Source organism: Gordionus sp. m RMFG-2023, chromosome 1 (genome assembly GCF_954871325.1).
Source record: "Gordionus sp. m RMFG-2023 chromosome 1, tfGorSpeb1-WG-v2, whole genome shotgun sequence".
In the NCBI taxonomy this organism is placed as follows: Eukaryota; Metazoa; Nematomorpha; class Gordioida; order Chordodea; family Parachordodidae; genus Gordionus; species Gordionus sp. m RMFG-2023.
This window is the reverse complement of record NC_088775.1, coordinates 6,802,840-6,814,134: the sequence shown is the minus strand read 5'-3', so window position 1 is coordinate 6,814,134 and position 11,295 is coordinate 6,802,840.

Here is an 11,295-nt window from a genome sequence, read left to right as displayed (position 1 = left end):
TTTAACACGTCTTAGGTCAGTGCAGTGAACTCTAATACTTCATAGACTGACCATTCATTTAGTTAAATGTATATCAGTACAAATAAGATAGTGATCCAATTTAGTTTCTCACTTTATAAAAAAGATTATTATACTTGAAATCAAAATGGCGTGTCACCAGCTGATTTGTAATCAACGACGCTTCAAAATGCATCTTGACATGAATGCCATTGCTAGCAGTACAGTAGAAATCGTGGACAAAATTTAAAATATATCATCGAATATCACAATCATTTGTTTTTGGAACTGATTATGTCTATGGTGATCTTATGATTATTAAATTAGGATAAATGATCAACACAAGTTGATAAAATGTGACATAACCAAGGTGGAAGGAGGGGGTGGGGTTAATATTTCACAATTAGCAAATTTACCAGTCGTCGTAAAGATTACTAGCTAATAAAAAAAATTTGCCCTACACTCCCTACAAAAATTAGTATACAAGTCATTAGAAATAATATTTTGATGACTAGACTAGTTAAATTTTTTGACCCCCACACCTGTAGGAAAAACCTGGATACGATAATGATAAATCACGGATTAAATGGTTCGTATTAAATCTGCTATTATATTCTAAAACCTTTTTCTGCTTCAGAATTACTAATATAATTTATCTTAGCCATCTTTTTTTTCGTTTTGATTTCAGGAAGTTGATAGTTTAAGGATTCGATATTATTGTCTAAGTCGCTATAATCTTTTTTTTTGAGAGAACAAATATGTTCGCATTTATCGGTTATTAATAAATAAAAAATCAAATGCTTTCGCGTTCAAAATTCATTTACAGATGAACGCCTCCAAATTCGTAAACGTATTCATTCAGATCTATAAATATTTTATTTTTTAAATGCATTTAATATAAATAAGTGCCAAATAAAACAGTAATATAATATATATACAAAAAATTTTTGAATATTTATAATTCTTATCTCAAAAAATTTAATAAGGAATTGACAATTTTTTAAAGACAGAAAATTTTTTTTTTACAAGTGGCTGGCTCTAAGTGCTGTTCACAACAATTACGTTTGGAGCTGACAAATATTAGATCCAAAAACGGTTTTCACTCATTCTAAAATTTTTAACGAAAATTCCTTCTAAGTTAAATAAATTTGAATTATGAAATAAGAACGATATTGAATACTTTAGATACGAATTATTAATTTTTTTAAAATCTTACTAGCCATTCGTACTGTTGGTTAACATAAAACTAGTATGCATCTTATTAAATATTCACATTTAATAAATACCAGAGCCCCCTTAGTCGGCCATGCTGTTCACTCCCCATCGTGTGAAGGTGGGAGATGATTTTAGGGGAGCGTAGAATGAATAAAAGAAGGATGAAATAGAGGAGAGAAAGAAAGATATGAAAGAATTCTAAAAAAATATAGATAAAAGTAAAATTTTAATTGAGTAAAAATTTGGCTTTAAAGTAGAAATCATTCTCATAAATGGTTTTAATTTTATCAAATTTAATAATAACTTGGCTTTAACTTAAAGGTTAAGGTGAATCAAATAAAGAAATAAAAAAGTGCATCAAATCTCTAAGGATTAAAGTTTAAAATTTTAAATTCTAGAACCTATTCTTCAATTACTGAACAGTTTAAAGCAAATAACACAAGGATACGACACATATTGTTAAACACGAAAGTCAGGCAGTATTATATGTAATGGAGTAAATTTTAACAAAGTAACAAAATAATAAATAACTCAAAAAATAAACCAACGATGACACAACTCGAAACTTAGCTTAGGTAACTTAGCGTTCAATGCTACACAACATAGAGCAGCAATTTTTATTTTTAGCAAATTAACAAAATGCTAAGCAACTCAAAACACTAACTCATGTAAAAGCTAAAGCAATTCAAAGCTAACTATACATAGTTAAAACTTAATGTTAAGCATAACAAATATAAGAGCTATAACAAACTAAGCCTCACAAATCCAACAACTCAAAACTTAACCGCCTAAAAAAAAGAGTTCTGTTACAAGTAACTCAGTACTTATAGGAGCCAAGTTATGAATAAACAGGTGTACGCGCAACTAAGAGGAGGTTTATCAACTCAAATGCCAAAATAAAAATCCATGAATGAGCAGCGAAAAGCTAAATAATTTAAAACCAACTAAACACCAAGCAGCTAAAATTCCTTAAAGTATAGCAAAATAACAAAGAAGGTAAGACACAACTGCAATATGAAATTTAAAAGTATATTTGGCTAAGCAACTTAAGAAATAAACCCATGACAACACAACTCGAAATACCCTAACAAAAAAACTCAAAAATCAAAGCTAAAGAACATAGTATAACAAAATAAATTCTTTGAAAATAGTCAAAATTCTAAGCAAATCAAAATATTACCCCATATCAAAGCTACATGAAACTTAGCTTCCCACATAGCAACCTAGAGCTTAACAACTCAAAGCAAAGAATTTTCCTATAGGCAACTCAGAGCTAATTACCAAAACCCAAATAGACATAAACAAGTAACCAAAATCATGTAGTTCGAAGTTAATCAACTCAAATACCATAACCTACTATTTAATGACTGAGGAGCTAAATGAGAAACTTAAAGCTAATTACACAGAGCCAAGCAAGCCATTAAATGCCTAGAAGTATTGCAAAATAACAAAGCACAAGTAACATACAAATGCGAATATCAAATCTTGAAACATGTTTAGCTAAGCAACAAATATTAAGTGCAAATTAGCAAAGTATTAAACAATTTAAATATAAAACTATAAGATAGAAAGATTAATGTTAAACAAATCACACAGATCAGGCAACGTAAAACAATGTATCCGAGAAAAAAACTAGAAAATTGTTCTAATCTTAGTTTCACAAGGTTAGGCACCACAAACCTTAATTCAAAGTCAAGGGCTTCCATATACGCAACTCTAAACAGAATACCGGAGACTGATATGAACTGACCCGTTATGAGGATCCATGTTTAAGCATCAAAAATGTCAAAACCTTACCTCATTACCCTGCAGCTAAAGGACCAGCAACTCAACTCAAATCAAAGAAACATACCGTCTATTCTTGAAGCTTAGCTAGCCAGGGGCTTTCCAATATGCTACTTAAAGCCATGTATCATAGCCTTACATGAATAGATAAATAATGCAAAGTTGTGAGAATCGAAGTTAAGCAACTCAAATGTCTTAACTTTCCACCTCATTTCTCTGCAGCTACAATCTATGAGGCTAATAACTCCAGCCGAGACAGCATACTGTTAACCCCGCCAAAGATTAACCACCCAAATTCAAGACCTGACAATACGCTACTCAAAGCCATGTACCACAGCCTGACATTAATAGAGAAGTAACTCAAAGTGGTGAAGATGAAGTCAAGCAACTCAAATGCCTAAATTTTCCACCACATTTCTCTGCAGCTACAAGCTAAGAAACTAATAACTCCAGCTGAGACAGCATACTGTTGACCCTGTCAAAACTTAACCTCGACAAAGCTTAACTATTCAAACCCAAAGGCCTTACAATACGCTACTTAAAGGCATGTATCATACTGACATGAATAGACAAGTAATCTAAAGTCGTGAGAATCGAAATTATCAATAAAATTTCCAAATTCTACCTCATTTCTCAACAGCTAACATAAGAGTCTATTAACTCTAGTCGAGACATATACTGTTAAACTACTCATGTCTGAGGAGTATTGAAACATTAAAAATTCATAAGTAGCAAAATTCTAACTAACCCTTAATAAACCTGTGACATAACTTTTTAAAACTTAGCCTCAGAAAGCTAGGCAATTCAAAGCTTAACCACTCAAAGTCAATTGTTCTACTATAGGCAAATCATACCCAAGTACCATAGCTAGGATAGGAATAAAAAATCCAAAGTTGTGAGAATTTAAGTTTATAATTTCAAATGGCAAAATATGCCATCTCATTAATGTGTAAATTTAGAAAATCAAAGCTAATAACTAAGAGCCTCGTAGCATACCGTTAAACAACTTAAACAACATTAACAAAAATTCTTCGAAAAGTAAGAAACTGCTTAAGACCTAAAATCTTAATCCACATTAAATATTGGAAACTTAGCTATAAAATCTAAGCAATCTCACAAATGTTATCTTAGTTTTTTGAAAGCCAAATTAATAATCAAAGGTAACTAAGCAATTATATTTTAAAAATAACTAGGATAAAAAAGTTTACTTTCCATCTCCTGAATCATACAATATTCATTTCTACAACAATTATCTCATTCTTAAATATTTTTACTTAATTTATTTTTATCGCAAACACATATAGCTATAATAAAATAAATTGTATATATTTATAAAATATACTAACTGCTTACAGTTTCCGAACTAGCCTATTATTTTCCTCGGATGCGTTCTACTTGAATGATATTTTCTTCGTCTATTAATTGCAAAATTTATCATGAGATAAAATGAATTTATTTATTTTTCACCATTTTCAATCTAAGATTGCTAATTGTTTTTTATACCTCTAAAAAATATTGAATTACAGTTAAAAGTGGTACCTATTTGATCTAATATATAAAAAAAAAATTAATCTAAAAAATTATATGGTAAAATGATTGTCAAGATACTAAATATCAGAGATAATGATTGTTGTCGTTTTGCAGTTTTAACAATCAGAAAATTATAAAAATCACAGATTTATGCTATCGCATATTTATTAATAATAAAAATTTCCCCTAGCTTCAGTGAGTTACCCATTTTAATTTCTAGTCAATTAAAAAATTACATCAAAAAAGGAAATGTATTTCGCCAAAAATGAACATAAATATATCCCTTTTTTTTATATTTCGTAATGAAAAATAATCTTCATTTTTGAATAAAGAAGGAAGCTAAGTTTAAAAGGTTATTTAAATATTAAAATGATTTCATATTAGCCGAAAAAAGGGCCTATAAAGTGCAGAGGCTTTCGATTTTAACAAATTGAAAGCTTAATTTTGTAATTAAAAAAATATCTAAAAATTATCGACCTACTTGTTCTCTCCCATCGTATTATAAACAAACTGACATTTTTTTCCCTATACAAATTTTTATTCTCTAAAATCAAAAATATTTTACTAATGAACAGATTATTTTCTGACAAAAAAAATGCAAATTGATTTGTTCATATAATTGGTTCCTTTTATGGAACCTAACTAAAAAATAGTTACGTTAATAAGATTTTTATATGTTTAATTTTTATAAAGTAGATATACTTTTTTATATATCAATAGTAATAATATTTATTATTACTATTTACATCCGGTGCAAAAATTTTTGGAAGAAAGTGATAGTACTGTATTTGTATTTGTACTGGTGCTATTTTATTTAATCATGTTTATTTCTAGGTTTGCTCACATTCTAATTAATGGTAAAATTAATATAGCCAATATATCCCTCCCATAATCAAATTTTTTATTTAATCGGGCTTGGGCTTTTTACCTCTCTTTTTATTTTCCCATGGGCGTTTAAGTAAGGGGCTTTGCCTCTTGCGCGCATAGGTAACTGCGGCCTGCCCCAAAAACGTGGATGGTCCTCTTATTTATTTAATTATTTCCCATTCTTTTATCCCAGTTAGATGGGCTCTTATGAGAGAACCAAGCGTTGCTCTATATATATATCTTTGATATATATATGACATTTTAGGGTTAGTGCGCTTAATATCACGTATCACGTAATTTTGTCAAGAAAAAATAAATAAGATTAACTAAATTACAAAGAAAATAAAATTATGGAATTAGAATCAAATCTAAGAAAGAAAGAAAGAAAGAAAATAGAACGATTTTGTTTACTGCCAAGTCAAACAACAAAGTCGGATGATTAAATCTCTTTATTTAATAAAAATATAATTACCTTATAAATAAAATGGCTTCTTTTTTCTTTGGCAATGGTTTGGTAGAGGTCACATGGCAACTGATATTTTCGGAGCGTAAACATATTCTTAACAGTCGACCATTTTTACAAGCGATAGAATTTGATTTTACGGGTTTAAAAACTAATTTTTTCCTTATTTAAGAATAATCAATATCCTTAAAAAATTCCAATAAAATAAATTCGTCATCTCAAATTTTCCAACCTTTTTTTTAAAATATTTTTGTAAAATATAGTAAATGTTTGATATTCAGTCAATTTCGACATTCTAGGAAGCGTTTTTTCGGCAGTGATTTTTTCAACTTTGAGCGCGTTTTTTTTAAATTTAAAAATCTATCGCTCAAAAAATGATTTAATGTTGAAAAAATAATAGATTGTAGGAAAAAACATATTTCCGCTAACATAAGCATTTCTAACGAGAAAAAAAGGATGAATCATTGAATAAATATTATGATAAGAAATTTAATTTTAAAGTGCGTATTATTCTTGGAAAAAAAAATACTTCTTTAAAAGTTTACTATTGCACCCGCCAAGTAAATATTCCTATGTGAGATTTTAAAAAGAATTATTTATTAATTATCTTTCTACAAATTTTTTTTTTATTTATCATTTTACTTCAAAGGTCAAAAAAAAATGGATTTCACTTATTATATTCTAACTTGTTTTATGGCTATATTATTAATTCCCATGTTAAAAGGTATAAAAAAAATTTTAATCTCTAATTAACATGTTTATTCTCAACAGAAATTTTAAATTGGAAAGAGGTTAAATACGGGAACTATAAATCAGGGGTTTTTACAATAAATTTAATCCAGTGGGGGTTAAAAGAAAGGAGAATTTTAAAAGGTGTGCTTACTTAAATATTTAATCTGGTGGAAGGAAAATAATTTTTATAAAAGGGTTGTCAAAAAAAAAAATTCTAAAGATTTTAAGATTTATTTTAAAAGAAAATGTTAAATTTTTAACTTCGTTTCAGGGTTCCTGAGCCGTTATAACGGTTAGTATTCAGATTCTTAATAGATGGGTTTGTTCCGGTTTAGAAATCCACAACGGTTTCAGCCTTTCGTTTAGGTTTTTATAAGTTTTGGAATAGATCAAAATAATCATAATATATATTTTTTCGGTCCATAATAATCTAACGAAAAATATTTTAAATAGAAAAATCTAAAACAAATTTTTCTTTCTTTTATTATAAAACATGAATAAGAAATAAATAATTTAAACAATATGGAGGAACTACTTATGCAACTTCCCACACATAAATCTTTCTTCTTAATTAAAAATTTCTTCAATATACCAAAGATCCTATATGCTCTCGGTCAACTGCTGTTTTTAAAATCCTAAACCCTTAAGAGCATATGAATCCATAATTAAAAACATCATGGAAAAAATAACTAACCTAAAATTTAACTGCAATTCGTGGCATCATGCCACTCTCCCCTGCAATAAAGGAGGCTTGGGGTTACGATCACCCATAGCCTTATCAATTAGTGGTTTCATCTCGTCCAGATTGACAAGCTTCAAAATAATAACTGATCACCTGTCCTTGCCAGATGCACTGCTTGACGAAGCCAATGTCATATGGAAAGCCTCAATCGGAGATGAATATCAACCACCAGCCTCCCATAAACAAAAGAATTGGGATAATCTGATGATTGCAAGGTCCGTTGATTACCTCTTTTCGACCCTGCAATCTGAAGATCATGCCCTATTAGCTTCCCTCAACCAAGGTTTAGGACATGAATACTTGGATGCCATTCCCTCTAAAAATCTCGAACTTTCAAATCAAGAATTCTGTTTTGCTGTAGCCATTAGCTTAAATGTAACAGCTTTAGTTTCATATAAGTGTGCCAAGTGCAAAAAGCCAGTAGGTCAAACTGGTCGTCATTGCCTCCAATGCATCTTTAGCAGTGGACGCTCAATCCGGCATAACATATGCAATGCCCTGAGCTTTACAGTCCGCAGGCTTTCCTACCACTTTAGAACCCCCAGGTCTCTTTAGGGATGGGAGACAACCCGGTGGAATTACACAAATTCCTTGGGAGAATTGCCGATTTTAGCGTGGAATTTCTCTTGCATTGACCCCCTCTCACCCTCCAAAATCAATAAGGACATTTTAAAATACACCGAAGATTTAAAACAAATAAATTTGTGGATATTCAAGATGAGTATAAATTTTGGAAGTCAGGCTCTTAGCCTAATTAAAAAGATTAGCGGAGCCTTAAGAACTAAATCAGGAGACCCAAAAGAAGGCGTCTACTTACGTCAACGCCTAGTCAGATTATAAAATCTAATTTCACATGCTTCATTATTCCCCGAGGAGCCCGATTAATCTAGATTTTCTTCTTCTTCCCTAAATTATTTAAAATCCCCCCCCCCCCCCTATTCCTCATATAATCATTTGCATTAATTATATTTCCATTATATCTATTATTATACTTTGTATTATGAAGTCGTTGTTTGTTAAATTTCTTGAATTTTCTAGAATATGTTTTGGACATGATTTTATTTTAAAAAAAAATCTAAATGATTTTTCACTTAACAACTAATTTAAATTATTTTTTAAAAATATATTATCAATGATTTCCTTTTTTATTTAAATAACACACTTGAGTAGAGGATATACTTCAAACGGATATCCTACTTTGATGGGAACGACAAGAAAAAGATTTTTCAAAGCTATAAAGATTAGCTAGAAAAAATATTGGCAATCCCAGCAACCAGTGCTTCTTCTGAACGAGGAATTAGTATTTGTTGGGAGATTTTTAGTATCAATAAATACTAATTTTAATTTATTAAATATTTTATTAGATTATATAAATTCTATATCCGTAATTTAAATTGAATATTGCTCAATATAGCAATTTCCTAAATTATAAAACTTTTTTGTAAGGATGTATCGCTGAAATTAAATCATTTTTTATTAGATGCTTAAAAAATTGTGAAAGAATGAGCTTATTTAAATTTTATGGCGGCGTGGGTTAAAACTTTTTTTTATAAATAATGGGCGGGTTGAGAGGGTCGGGTTAAATTTTTTAAGAATATTGAACGAGCAGGCTTGTGGGAGAAAAACCGGCCCATTGCAGACGTCTAGGGTTAGTTATAAAAAATTATTCATAAAGTAACTTGCCAAATAATCTAACTTGTATGTAACTAGTTTTACCCATCTATGGACATAACCAGTAAATGTAACTCTTTACTTTTTAAAAGTAACGATTAATAATACTAGAATATAGGTCTTTACTTATTTTTGGTTTTAACCTTGACTAATTCAAATAAATTGTATTCCTATTTATAACCAAATATTTACTAACTTTCCTTAAATTATTTTAAACTTTATATAAAAATGGCTAAAACGAAGTATCTGATCTTGATTCAAAAAAAGGCTTAACGATTTTTATATATTTCTATCTTCTTTAAAAGTTTACTTTGGCATTCGCTAAGTAAATATTTCTATGATTATTTTGATAAAAATTATTTATTATTTACCGTTCTTATCAGAGATTGGATATAATATTTAAAAAAAGTCAAAAATTAAAATATAAGTTTAAAATTAAAAAATAAAAAGATTATTAATTATTATCATATTACATCTAATAATTTCATCCCAAAAATTCTGCCAGAAAAAAAGATGAATTTCACTTATTATATTCTAACTTGTTTTATGGGTATATTTTTAATTCCCATGTTAAAAGGTAAAAATTTTTTAAATCTCTAATTAACATGTCTATTCTTTAACAGAAGAAAGACGTTAAATACGGGAACTTTAAATCAGATGTTTACAATAAATTTAGTCCATTGGGGAGTTAAAAAAAGAGAATTTTAGGAGGTGTGTTTAATTAAATATTTAATCTGTGGAGAAAAAAAAAATAGATTATTAAAAAAAAATTTGTTTTTGACTCGTGGAAGGAAAATAATTTTTTTTTATAAAAAGGTTGTCAAAATTCTATAGATTATAAAAAATTTTTTTAAAAGAAAATATTAAATTTATAACTTAGTTTCAGGGTTTCCCGAGTCGTTATAACGGTTAGTTTGATTCAGGTTCTTAATAGATCGATTTGTTCAGGTTTAGAAACCCTAAACGGTCTACGCATTTTGCTCCGTTTTTTATAAGTTTTGGAATATATTAAAATAATCATAATGTATATTTTTTTTAATCGGCCTATAATAATCTATTGAAAATTATTTTAAATTAAAAAACGGTATCACGTCAATTCGGTTAAGCGTCAACTCAGCGCGGCGGCTAATCGGCGCAGCGTCAATTCGCTCAATTCGGAACGTATCTAATACAGTTTCAATTTCATTAGTAAAAAAAACAAAGGGATCATTAAATAGAAGTCATGTTGAGGGTTGGATATCAAAAAAAAATTCAAATATATTTTTTAGAAGTTAGGAATTAACAAAAGGGAAGTCTCATGCTCAGTGGTTAAACTTTTCAATCATATCCAGCGATTGTATTAATTTAGAAAATAATTATTGACTAAAAAAAATAGATTTTCCTTTTAAGACTGACTCATTTGATAGATTTATTAAGAATCCTTAAAATTATTCTATTAATCATAAAAAATAAATATCATTTTTAAATCAGGGTTTCGAAGCGAATAGTAACGATTCATTGAACCGTAACCGTAATCGAACTTTTATTAAAAAATATATAAAGAGCGAACCGAACTGTTACAAATATTCTTGAACCAATTTAAACCGGTTGACAACGGTTTTCTAAAATAATTAATTTAAAATTAAATTTTAATTTTCCTTGGGGGGCAATTTATATTCGTGATTTATTATCAAATTAAAATTATTTATACTGAACTATTATCTTCATCTCACAATAAATACCAAGTTTATTGTATTTAATTTATATATACTCAATTTAATAGAGATTAAGCAAATTATAAGTTAATTAGATAAGAAATAATCTACATGGTTAAATTAAATAAGGAATTATAAAAATATCTATCAAAAATATTTTTTTCTCTAAGAGTATAATATATACAAGGTTTATGATTAATTTTTTTTTTAAAAAAATCAGATTTATAAAAAGTGGACGAACCAAAAAGAACTGTCTTAAATTCTATACCGATCCGAACCTAAATAATATTTTTCAAACCTAAATGGAACAAAATCTCTTAAAAAATTTTAAACAATACTTTTAACGGTTCCAAACTCTAGTTTAAATAATTTGATTTTTTTTTATAGATCAACATATCTTATAACAAGGCTAATTGGTCCACCAAAGAAATCGGTTTAAAGATTGGTTTGCTAATTTTTTTTTAAATAATATTAAATATTTTCTTGATATTACACATTTAGTGAATAAAATTGAGATTTTTTTTTAAAAAAAATATATGTAGAAATAATTAATAGGTATGGTATACAACATTCAAAATGACTTCTATTTAATCATCCTT